This window comes from Jaculus jaculus, chromosome 11 (genome assembly GCF_020740685.1).
Source record: "Jaculus jaculus isolate mJacJac1 chromosome 11, mJacJac1.mat.Y.cur, whole genome shotgun sequence".
Taxonomy (NCBI): domain Eukaryota; kingdom Metazoa; phylum Chordata; class Mammalia; order Rodentia; family Dipodidae; genus Jaculus; species Jaculus jaculus.
This window is the reverse complement of record NC_059112.1, coordinates 22,804,099-22,816,133: the sequence shown is the minus strand read 5'-3', so window position 1 is coordinate 22,816,133 and position 12,035 is coordinate 22,804,099. Positions and strand designations below refer to the sequence as shown.

Here is a 12,035-nt window from a genome sequence, read left to right as displayed (position 1 = left end):
CAGGGACAAGTCCTCCAAGCACTGCCTCTGGCTCTATCTGTGTGATCCTGGGAGAGCTACTTAATCTTTCTATCTTCTGTTTTGTATGTGTGAAAGTGAAACCATTGCCAGAGGTATTGTGAGACTACCAGAAATAACGTGTGCCAGGCAGAGGGCACTAGCCCAGACTAGGGAAGTCTTCAGAACTTTTGAGTTTTTATACTGCCTGAGCAGCTCCTGGGTAAGGAAGTCTCTCCCAGAGAAACATCTAGTGTTGGTTTACTCAAATGAAGGGTATGTGGGGGTCTCGATAACTCCACCTTTTCATTAATTTAATTTTTAAAATTTCATTTATTAGAGAACAAAATGGAGGGAAGGAGAGGGAGGGGGAGAGAGAGAATATGGCCATGCCAGAGCTCCAGCCACTGCAAAGGAACTCCAGATGCATGTGGCCCCACGTGGGCTTTGTGGAATTCAACCTGGGTCCTTAGGCTTTGCAGGCAAGCAGCGTCTTAACCACTCCAGCCCTCAATGCATTACACTTTAATTTTTTTTTAAATTATTTATTTATTTATTTGAGAGAGACAGACACAGAGAGAAAGAGAGGTAGAGGGAGAGAGAACGAATGGGCGCGCCAGGGCTTCCAGCCTCTGCAAACGAACTCCGGACGCGTGCACCCTCTTGTGCATCTGGCTGACGTGGGACCTGGGGAACTGAGCCTCGAACCGGGGTCCTTAGGCTTCACAGGCAAGCACTTAACCGCTAAGCCATCTCTCCAACCCACATTTTAATTTTTTAACCCTTGCTATGTGGTTTAGAACAAGGTCACAAAAGGGAGTATCTAGCATCAAGTAACATGCTTTGAGGATTACTCCGTCTACAGTTGCAGAGCTGTATTTCTTTTTCTTTTTTTTGAGGTAGGGTCTCACTCTGTCCAGGCTGACCTGGAATTCACTATGTAGTCTCAGGCTGGCCTCGAACTCATGGCGATCCTCCTACCTCTGCCTCCTAAGTGCTGGGATTAAAGGCGTGCGCCACCACACCCGGCCAGAGCTGTATTTCTGACAAGCCCTGTTTCAGTAGAATTTAACTCAATGTGTACAGCATAGCAGGCCATGGGCTAGGAGCCAGGTTTAGTCTCTGCAGTCAAGGATGTGGCACAGCCTGTCTCCTTGTCAGGACATCAGGAGACAAAACCACACCCAGAGTAAGCACTCCCCTGGAAAACAGCTGGGAAAGTTAACTTTACTGAGTACGGGAGAGATGTTGTGCTGGCCCAGCCTCAGCCTAAGGGATGTATGATGGGCTCCAGTGAAGGCAGTGGGGAGGGAGAAGAGGTAGACCCAGGGGACCGAAGACTGGTCAGAAGTAGGGGAGACACAAGATCTGAGGCGCTGTGACCTTTTTCTGAGATCAGAACACTTATAATCCAGAAACACAGTTGGGTCTCTGTATTGTTAGCCAAGAAGGGTTTCCTTTTTCTTCTCCTTCCTTCCCTTTTTTTGTCTTTTAAATATTTTGTGTGTGTGTGTGTGTGTGTGTGTGTGAGAGAGAGAGAGAGAGAGAGAGAGAGAGAGAGAGAGATGTGAGCGCACACAGATAGGCAGAGATTGAGAATTGGCATGCCAGAGTCTCTAGCTACTGTAAACAAACTCCAGAAACATGTGCCACCTACCTTGTTCCCCTGTGCTTAAGTGGATACAAGGTGTCACAAGCCAATGCCTTAACTGCTAAGCCATCTCTCCAGCTGTGTTTTGACTGACCATCCTCTTCTGAGTGCTGGGATTCCAGCCACACTCTACCAGGTCAGTTAACTCTTCCTTTTCTTTTCTTTTCTTTTCTTTCCTTTTCTTTTCTTTTCTTTTCGAGGTAGGGTGTCACTCTAACCCAGGCTGACCTGGAATTTACTCTGTATTCTCAGGGTGGCCTCGAACTCATGGCGATCCTCCCACCTCTGCCTCCCAATTGCTTGGATTAAAGGTGTGCGCTACCACACCTGGCTATTTCCACATTTTTCTAATACTGTTCACCTTGCTTTATGGAAGGGGAGACTGAGGCTCAGAAGGGTTAAATAACTCACAGATAGCAAACAGCACACCACACTGTTAACCAGCATAAAAAGATTATGGAGGTTTTTGGCAGAAATTAACATGAATTCCGGATTCTAGAACTACGCCCCATGATGGCTCACGCCTGTAATCCCAGATGTCAGTGACTTCCAATCAGTTTGTGCTAAATAAAGAGACCCTGGCTTTCAAAAGAAAACAAAGAACAAAAACAAAAACAGGTTATTTGAGGACCTGGGGGAAGGGAGAGAAACAGGTCAAAGGTCATAGAAGGCAGGGGAATGGTGGTGCATGCCTTTAATCCCAGCACTCAGAAGGCAGAGGTGGGGTGAATAGCCATACTGAGACTACTTAGTGAATTCCAAGTCAACCTGAGCTAGAGTAAAATCCCTACCTCGAAAAACAAAAACAAAAAAAGGTTATAGTAGAAGTTAACGAGTCAGATGATAAAATTATATTCTAGATTCAGACTAAATGAGTAAATTTTAGCTATTCATGCGGGGGGGGGGAGGGACAAAAATTGAACAATGGTTAGATAAAGGATACGTCATTTTTTCACTTCAATAACTCTTTGAAAAATCTATATACCAGCTGAAGGGATGGCTTAGCAGTTAAGGCATCGGCCTGCAAAGCCAAAGGACCTAGGTTCGATTCCCCAGGACCCATGTTAGCCAGATGCACAAGGGGCCACAAGCATCTGGAGTTCTTTGCACTGGCTGGAGGCCCTGGAGTGCCCATTCTCTCACTCTCTCCCCCTCAAAATCCCATCCTATCATGATGTATACTTTAAATGTACACAGTAAAATTTCTTTTTAAAAAATGCGGGGGCTGGCTATAGCACTCCTAGGTATATATCCTAAGGACTTATCTCATTTCCTTAGAAGTACGTGCTCAGCCATGTTTATTGCTGCTCAATTTACAATAGCTGGGAAATGGAACCAGCCTAGATGACCCACAACTGATGAGTGGATAATGAAGATGTGGCACATTTATACTATGGAGTTCTACTCAGCGGTAAAGAAAAATGAAGTTGTGAAATTTGCATAAAAATGGATGGATCGGGAAAGGATTATACTAAGTGAGGTAACCCAGGCCCAGAAAGCCAAGCACCACATGTTCTCTCTCATATGTGGATCCTAGCTACAGATGATTGCGCTTCTGCATGAGAACGAAAATACTTAGTAGCAGAGGCCAGTAAGGTAAAAAGGAGACATAAAGGGAAGAGAAAGGAAGGGAGGAGGGTACTTAATAGGTTGGTATTGTATATATGTAAGTACAATGATTGAGATGGGGAGGTAATATGATGGAGAATGGAATTTCAAAGGGGAAAGTGCGGGGGGGGGGAGTATTACCATGGGATATTTTTTATCATCATGGAAAATGTTAATAAAAATTGTGTAAATAAAAAATAAAAATAAATGTGGGGGCTGGAGATATGGCTTAGTGGTTAAGGTGTTTGTAGGCAAAAGGCCAAAGGACCCAGTTTCTATTCCTCAGGACTCACACAAGGCAGATGCGCAAGGCAGGCATGTGCGTCTGGAGTTTGTTTGCAGTGGCTGGAAGCCTTGGCATAACCATACTCACTCATTCTTTCTCTCCTTGCAAATAAATAAATAATTTTTTTTTAAAATGTGTGACTGGGGAGATAGCTCAGTGGACAGTGTTTGTGGCACATACAGTGACCTGACTTTGGGTCCCAAGCACCCACACAAAAGCAGAGCATGGCAGTGGCATGCGCCTGAAATCCCAGTGCCGTAGAGACAGGATCCTTTGGGCTGCCTGGCTCCTCTAGCCCCATTTGTAAGCTCTGGGTCAGTGAGAGAACTTGACTAAAGACGTAAGGTAGGGCTGGAAAGATGGCTTAGCAGTTAAGGGACTTGTCTGCAAAGCCAGGTTCAAGTCCCCAGGACCCATGTAAGCCAGATGCACAAGGGGGTGCATGTGCCTGGAGTTCGTTTGCAGTGGCTGGAGGCCCTAGCATGCCGTGCCCATTCTCTCTCTCTCTCTCTCCCCTCCCTCCCTCTTTCTCTGTCAAATAAATAAAAATTAAAAATTTTTTTAAAAAAAGGTAGCTGGGTGTGGTGGTGCACACCTTTAATCCCAGCACTCTGGAGGCAGAGGTAGGACAATCACTGTGAGCTCAAAGCCAACCTGGGACTAAATAGTGCATTCCAGGTCAGCCTCAGCTACAGCAAGACCCTACCTCAAAAAACCAAAAACCAAAACAAAACAAAAAAATAAGGTGAATTATGCCCACCAAACTGCCCTCTGAACACTCACGTTTATGCCCACATCTTAAAGCTACTCTCACTTTTGGTTAGAGAAGCTTCTCTGCTCAGATGTTGGTGTCTGCTAAGATGACCTAAAACCCATGCCCAGCACTAGGTGAGACATCTCGACCACACCCTCCAGGGCTCAGGGGCCACTGTGGAAGAGATGGCAGAAGAATGTGAGAGCCAAGCGAAGAGGATGACGGCTTACAATGCTGTCACCCAGACACAACAAGGTGGCTTTATCTTCATGACATCGCAGTGGCTGATGCTACTACCTACACAAGACCTGCATATTTGGGAGACAAAAAAAAAAAAAAAAAAAGAAAATATATATATATATATATATATATATATATATATAAAATAAGAAAGAGTAGTTGGAAAGAAGAGATTCAGTGGAGGGAGGATTTGGGAGAGGGTGGTGGGAGGGGATTATGATCATGGTGTATTGTCTACATGTGCAGAAGTTGTCAATAAAGTTTCTTTTTGTTCGGCAAAGAGGTAAAAGGTGAAGGAAGACGCTGGATATGTTGACATCTAGCCTCCTCACATATGCCCACATGCGTGACACACACACACAGAACAAGTTTATCTTTCTTATATGTAGTACTTAGCAATGTCCAGGTTTGTGTAAGATGGGTGGACGTGTTCGTACGTGTACATGTGTGTGTAAAGGCCAGAGGTCAACATCAGGAAACTTCCTCAATTGCTCTACACCTTAATTATTTTTTAAACTTTTAAAACATTTTATTTATGAGAGACTGGGGTGGAGGGGTGGATGGGAAGTGGATGGTCACGTGAGGGCCTCTAGCCACTGCAAATGAACTCCAAATCCATGTGTCAGCTTATGCATCTGGCTTATGTAGGTAACTAGGGATCAAACCTGGGTCCTTAGGCTTTGCAGGCAAGCACCTTAACCACTAAGCCATCTCTCCAGCCCCAGCACCTTAATTTTTTTTCCCAAGGTGGGGGTCTCACTCTAGCCCAGGTTGACCTGGAATTCATTATGCAGTCTTAGGGTAGCCTTAAACTCATGTCAATCAACTTACCTCTTCCTCCCAAGTGCTGGGACTAAAGTTATGTGCCACCATACCCAGCTCCATTTATATATATGTAGTTTATTTAAGGGAGAAAGAGGCAGAGAGAGACAGAGAGAGAAAAAATGGGCACTCTGGGCCTCCAGCCACTGTAAACGAACTCGAAATGTATGTGCCACTTTGTGCTTATGTGGATCCTGGAGAATCCCACTAGGATCCTTTGGCTTTGCAGGTAAACGCCTTAACCAGTAGCCATCTCTCCAGCCCAATTATGATTATTGTATATTGAGACAAGGTCTCACCTAGCCCAGCCTCACCTGAAACTCCCTACATAACCGAGGATGGCCCTGAACTCCTGATTCTGCTGCCCCAGCGCTGGGATTACAGGGGTGTACAATTGTGCCCAGTTCTCTCCAAGTCTATTATCTAAAGCAATCACAGTTTACAGTGGAACAGCTACTGGTTCAGGGGAGGACCCTCACTAAGGATGGGATGTGTAAGCTCACAGTAGTGACCCTGAGACTAACTTCAACCATTGTCATCAAGAGTACACAGGAACTAGCATCCTTTTTTAGCTTTCGGGGAAGTCCAAAGACAGTGACTGTTGACGTAGCACCCGTGAGCTAACACCCGATAAGAAGGTAGAGAGAAGACTGAACCCCAAGTGGGATTGGGATTATCAAGGACATTGCTAGACAGCTAACGTTCTGACTGTTGTGTCATTTCTCCTTGCTCTCTGAAACTCCCACCCACGATGAGACAAGGGGGGGGCGTTGCTGGGCCGCAGGTGCAGGGTTCAGGTTCTGCAGCTGGGTAGATCTCTAGGACCCCGTTTCCTCCACAGTGGAAGAGAAAGAGTGGAAGTGAGCTCTGAAAACACCCCTTTGAGGTAAACCAACAGCGAACATTCACAGGACGGGCAGAGGTACCCAATTCCATTGTGCCGAGGCAGCCACCTCTCCCTGATGTGGGGAGAATAGCCACCCTGTTTCCACTACAGCCTTCTGGAATCTACCAAGATGCAAGCAGGACCTGCCGGTTTGGGAAACCACTGTGACTCATCCAATCACAGGCTGACCTCTTTCGCCTCACCTCCCAAGACAACAGCATCCAAATTCAAATCTCAGCTCAACATGGGACACTCTTTGAAGTGAAAAGAGAGTGTGATGCTCCATCTTTGTTATTAATTTGGCAGGATTTAGAATCACCATGGAAACAAATCTCTGGTCCTGTCTGTAAGGGTTCTCTAGGTTAGATTAGCTGAGGTGGGAGGACCCAGGCTGACCACTGACCGGGGCTGGGTTCCTGGTCTGAAAAAAAAGGACAGAGCCAGCCAGGCGTGGGGGCGCACACCTTTAATCCTAGCACTCGGGAGGCAGTGGTAGGGGGATCACCGTTGAGTTCGAGGCCACCCCGAGACTCCATAGTGAATTCCAGGTCAGCCTGAGCTAGAGTGAGACCCTGCCTCGAAAAACCAAAAAATAAAAAGGACAAGAGCTAGCTGAGCAACTCTCACCCCTCAGTAGTTCCCTGCTGGGCTGCCTCCACCCTCTGGGACTGTGGACTGAAACGAAACCCTTTGCCTTTCCTAAGTTGGTCAGGTATTTTGTCTCCACAATGGGAAAGAAGTGGAGGCATAAAACTGGTTGAGAAGTTGGGGCACGGTGATTGCAATAAACCTGACCATGTGGTTCAGAGTCTTTTGGAAACTGCAGAAGGCACGTGGAAGGCTTGGGAACTTGGGACTAGAGAAACTCGACACAAAGCTGTGAGCGGAGCTTGGTGAGACATGAGAGGAGCAGAAAGAAATGCGGACTGGGAAGGCTTGGATCACGATGCTTCACAACTGTGCTACAAGCAGTGGATGTGTGATATTCTGGCAAAGAAACCGGCTGTATTCTGCCCATGTCCTGAGAATTTGAGCAAATTTTAATTTAAAAGTAATTTCAAGCTGGGCGTGGTGGTGCACGCCTTTAATCCCAGCACTCGGGAGGCAGAGGTAGGAGGATCACCGTGAGTTCGAGGCCACCCTGAGACTACAGAGTTAATTCCAGGTCAGCCTGGGCTAGAGTGAAACCCTACCTCAAAAAACAAAACAACAACAACAACAAAAGTGATTTCAAGACAGGAAAGCCTTGAGTCTTCTTCGCTGCTCTTATTCAAATAGATCTCCAATGAAGAAGAGCAAAATACACAACATAAAGATATGAAAAATATAGTTTGACGGAATAAACTGTAAAGTCCCATTCTACTTGTTAAAAAGACTCACCACCATCAAAGACAAGCTTAGTGCTGTACGGTAGACAGTAAAAAAGATGTCCGGAGGGAAGACCCAACCATTGAAAAGATGTGAATGTGAATTCTTCTGAAAGAAAAGGCCAAAAGAAAGAATGTGGAAGGAAGTGTCTATTCCCCAAGGTCAGCAAACAGAGGAAGCTTCAGCAGCGTCCATAGCGAGGCTCCACGGGCTGACAGCAGAACTCGCAGCGTCACTCACGTGGGAGTGGTTTTGAAAGCAAGGACACAAGAGGCCATGGATTATTATTACACCACAGTTCCAGAGAGCCACTGAGGCTAGGAAATGGGAGGCAGGGAGGGAGTTCCAAGGCACTGAGTGAAACAATTATGGTGAATCCCAAGTTGCAGCAGAGACCTCAGGATGTTGGTCATGCAAAGACCGTGAGTCATCTGCCAGGAAAACCTGCAGGCTTGGGCTGATCAAGAAAAGCCATGGGCCTACGGGCATAGTGGTGCACACCTTTAATCCCAATACTCACTTGGGAGGCATACGTAGGAGGACTTCTGTGAGTTCAAGGTCACCCTGAGGCTATATAGTAAATTCCAGGTCAGTCTAGGCTACAATGAGACCCTCTCTTGAACCCCCCCCCCCCACAAAAAAAAAAAAAAAGAAAGAAAGGCTGTAGGCGGCACAGCTATCCAACCCTTTAGGAGCCCAGGGGATTTTATCAAGGGTTCCAGAAGTCAGACATGGAGCTACAAGATTTGCGTTTCCTCTGCTTGATTTCATTCTTGCATTGGTCTGATCATTCATTCCTTGCTAGGCCCCCATTCTTCAACTTTCGGATTGGGAATGTCTACCTTGTGCCTATGCAAGTATGTAACCTGGGCTGGAGAGATGGCTTAGCGGCAAGCCAAAGGACACAGGTTCAGTTCCCCAGTACCCACGTAAAGCTAGATGTACAAGGTAGTGTATACGCGTCTGGAGTTCCTGTACAGTGGCTAGAGGCCCTGGGGTGCCCATTTTCTATCTGCTTCTTTCCTCCCCTCAAATAAATAAATAAAAATATTTTTTAAAAAAAGAATGTAACTCGCTTTTTGATGATGTAGGAGCTCCTAGCTAACAGCCACCCAGAGATTACACTGACACTTTATTAAACAAGCCTGGAATTGCTACAGACGATGGAGACTTTTGAAATTGGACTGAATGTATTTTACATTTGTGAGATGGTTATGAACTTCTAGGAATTAGGGAGAGGAAGGTTATGGCTTAAAGTGCTATGTTTGGGGTTGAAGAGATGGCTTAGCGGTTAAGGCACTTGCCTGCAAAGCCAAAGGATTCTCCAGGACCCATGTAAGACAGATGCACAAGGGGGCACATGCTTCTGGAGTTTGTTTGCAGTGGCTGGAGGTCTTGGCACACCCATTCTCTCCCCCCACCTTCTCATTCTCAAATATATATATATATATATATATTTTTTTTTTCCGAGGTAGTGTCTCACTCTGGCTCAGGCTGACCTGGAATTCACTATGTAGTCTCAGGGTGGCTTCGAACTCTCGGCGATCCTCCTACCTCTGCCTCCCAAGTGCTGGGATTAAAGGCATGCGCCACCACGCCCGGCTCTAAATGTTATTTTAAAGTGCTATGTTTGAATGTCACATTGACAAGGGATGAACTTGTGCTGGTTAGCCTGTAGTTAATTTGACAGGATTTCGAATCATTATGATTATGGAAACAAACTCTGGTCGTGTCTTTAAGGCATTTTCTAGGTGAGATTCGTTGAGGTAGGACCACCTACCCTAACTCTGGGTGGCTCTAGCTCATGGGCTACATTCCTGGATGTCCACAGATGAGAGAACTGGCAGAGCGGCAGAAATCATCATGCTGCTTTTTCACTGTGGACTGACCGCGGCGCCACGCCTCCCCTGCCCTGACCGACCCTAGCTCCCTTACGTGATTTTTTTGGGGGGGGGGGGGCAAAGTTGATTTCTGATCTGGCAGGATCTCTCTCTTTCCCTGTCCTGCTGTCCCCTTATCTTCCTTCACCTCTGCCTTCTCCCTCTCTCCTTTTAGTGACAGGGTATCTCATGTAGCTCATGCTGGCCTTGAACTTCTACAGGCAAGGATGACCTTGAACTCCCAATTCTCCTATTTCTATTTCCCAAGCGCTGGAACCACAAGCATGCACCACTCACCACACCTGGCTCTGCATGATTTGACAATTACCATGTTTCTGGTTTTCCCACTTTTTTGTGTGTCCTAACACACAAATGGAAACTGCAGCAATTGTTTCTTCTTGTCTAAATCAGCTACCAGATGGACGGGACAAAGAAACTGGTTCAAGCAAAGGACATAACATAAGTTTTATGTATGTATCTGCCTTACATTAAAAAAAAATTTTTTTTTAATTGTTATTTGTTTGAGAGAGAAAGAGGGAAGGTAGGAAAGAATGGGCCCGCAAAGGCCGCCAGCCACTGCAAATGAACTCCAGACGCATGGACCACCTTGTGCATTTGGCTTATGTGGGCCCTGGGGAATTGAACTTGGGTCCTTTGTCTTTTCAGGCAAACACCTTAAATGCTGTGCCATCTCTCCAATCCCCACCCACCACCTTTTTAAAGTTTTTCGAGGTAGGGTTTCACTTTAGCCCAGGCTGATCTAGAAATTACTATGCAGCATCAGGCTGTCCTGTAAGACACAGCAATCCTGCCTGTCTTCCATGTGCTGATATTAAAGGTGTGTGCTATCACACCTAGCTGCCCTACAGTTCTTAACTTGATTATATGTACTATCACATATGTAATTAACCAGCAAGTATATAGGCTGGTGGGTATGACCCAAACTTTATCATCTTCAGGCTATATGATTTAAAAAGTTCAAAGATGAACCGGGTGTGGTGGCGCACGCCTTTAATCCCAGCACTTGGGAGGCAGAGGTAGGAGGATCCCCATGAGTTCGAGGCCACCCTGAGACTACGTAGTGAATTCCAGGTCAGCCTGAGCTACAGTGAGACCCTACCTCAAAAAAAAAAAAAAAAAAGTTCAGAGATGGGCTGGAGGGATGGCTTAGCAGTTAAAGTGCTTGCCTGCAAAGCCAAAGGACCCTGGTTCGATTCCCCAGGACCCATGTTATCCAGGTGCACAAAGGGGTGCATGCATCTGGAGTTTGTTTGCAGTGGCTGGAGGCCCTGGCACGCCCATTCTCTTTCTCTCTCTCTGTTAAATAAATAAATATAAAATTCATTTTTAAAAGTTCAAAGATAATGTTCTAGCTAATTATCTTGGTGTCTTAAAAATTTTTTTTTTTCTTCCAAAAAAAAATATTTATTTTTCTTGGTTTTTCGAGGTAGGGTCTCACTGTAGCCCAGGCTGACCTAGAATACACTACGTAGTCTCAGGGTGGCCTCGAACTCACGGCGATCCTCCTACCTCTGCCTCCCGAGTGCTGGGATTAGAGGCATGTGCCACTACGCCCAGCCCAAATTTTTATTAACAACTTCCATGATTATAAAAAATACCCCATGGTAATACCCTCCCCTTCCCCCAAATTTTTTAAATTATTGACAATTTCCAAAATTATAGGCAATAAACCATGATAACTCCTTCCCCCCCTTCCCCCTTCATTGCTCTTTTTAAAAAATATTTACTTGCAGGAGGGTGGGGGAGTGGGCACACCAGGGTCTCTTGCCACTGCAAATGAGCTCCAGATGCATGTGCCACTCTGCGCATCTGGCTTTACACCTGGGCATGTACCACTCTGTGCATCTGGCTTTACACCTGGGCATATACCACTGTGGGCATCTGGCTTTACCTGGGCATGTACCACTCTGTGCATTTGGCTTTACCTGGGCATGTACCACTCTGTGCATCTGGCTTTACCTGGGTCGTGGGGAATGGAACCCAGGCCTTCATTCAGGCTTTGCAAGCGACTTTAACCACTGAGCACGTCTCCAGCCCAATCTTTCGAAGTCCCAGACACAAAGTGCTTTTCTCAACAGTGGGAAAAAAGGAAACAATTCGACTTAGCAACTCAAGGTTTTGCCATAAAAGAACTCTTAAGATGCTGAAAATCAAGAGTGCTTAAGGGACAGGAAATGCCAGGGACATTAATAGTTTAGGGCTGGATTAATTACTGATTTATCTTTGACCTATTAGTTTACAGTTTATTAACTTTAAGGGGAAGCTTGCATGCTAAAAAGATACCATGCCTGTTGAAGCTTAATAAGAAAGGAAAGGCCGGATAATTTAACAGACAGACAAAACCGACCATGTCATCTGTTCAGTACTACTGAATCCTGCCAATGAAATGATCATTCCATGTTAACTTCTATCAGTGACTTAGCCTTAAAAAAAAGGTGGTGGTGGGGGGGACTGGAGGGATGGCTTAGTGGTTAAGATGCTTGTCTGTGAAGCCTAAGGACCCAAGTTTGATTCTCTAGGTC

The 12,035-nt window shown here is 45.8% G+C and overlaps 1 protein-coding gene across 1 annotated transcript in view; it reads right to left on the bottom strand.

Annotated features, from left to right (window-relative positions):
• Bend4 (BEN domain containing 4) overlaps positions 1-12,035 on the bottom strand; it is a 43,374-nt gene that overhangs the window by 19,054 nt on the left and 12,285 nt on the right. The gene's annotated exons all lie outside the window — the stretch shown is intronic.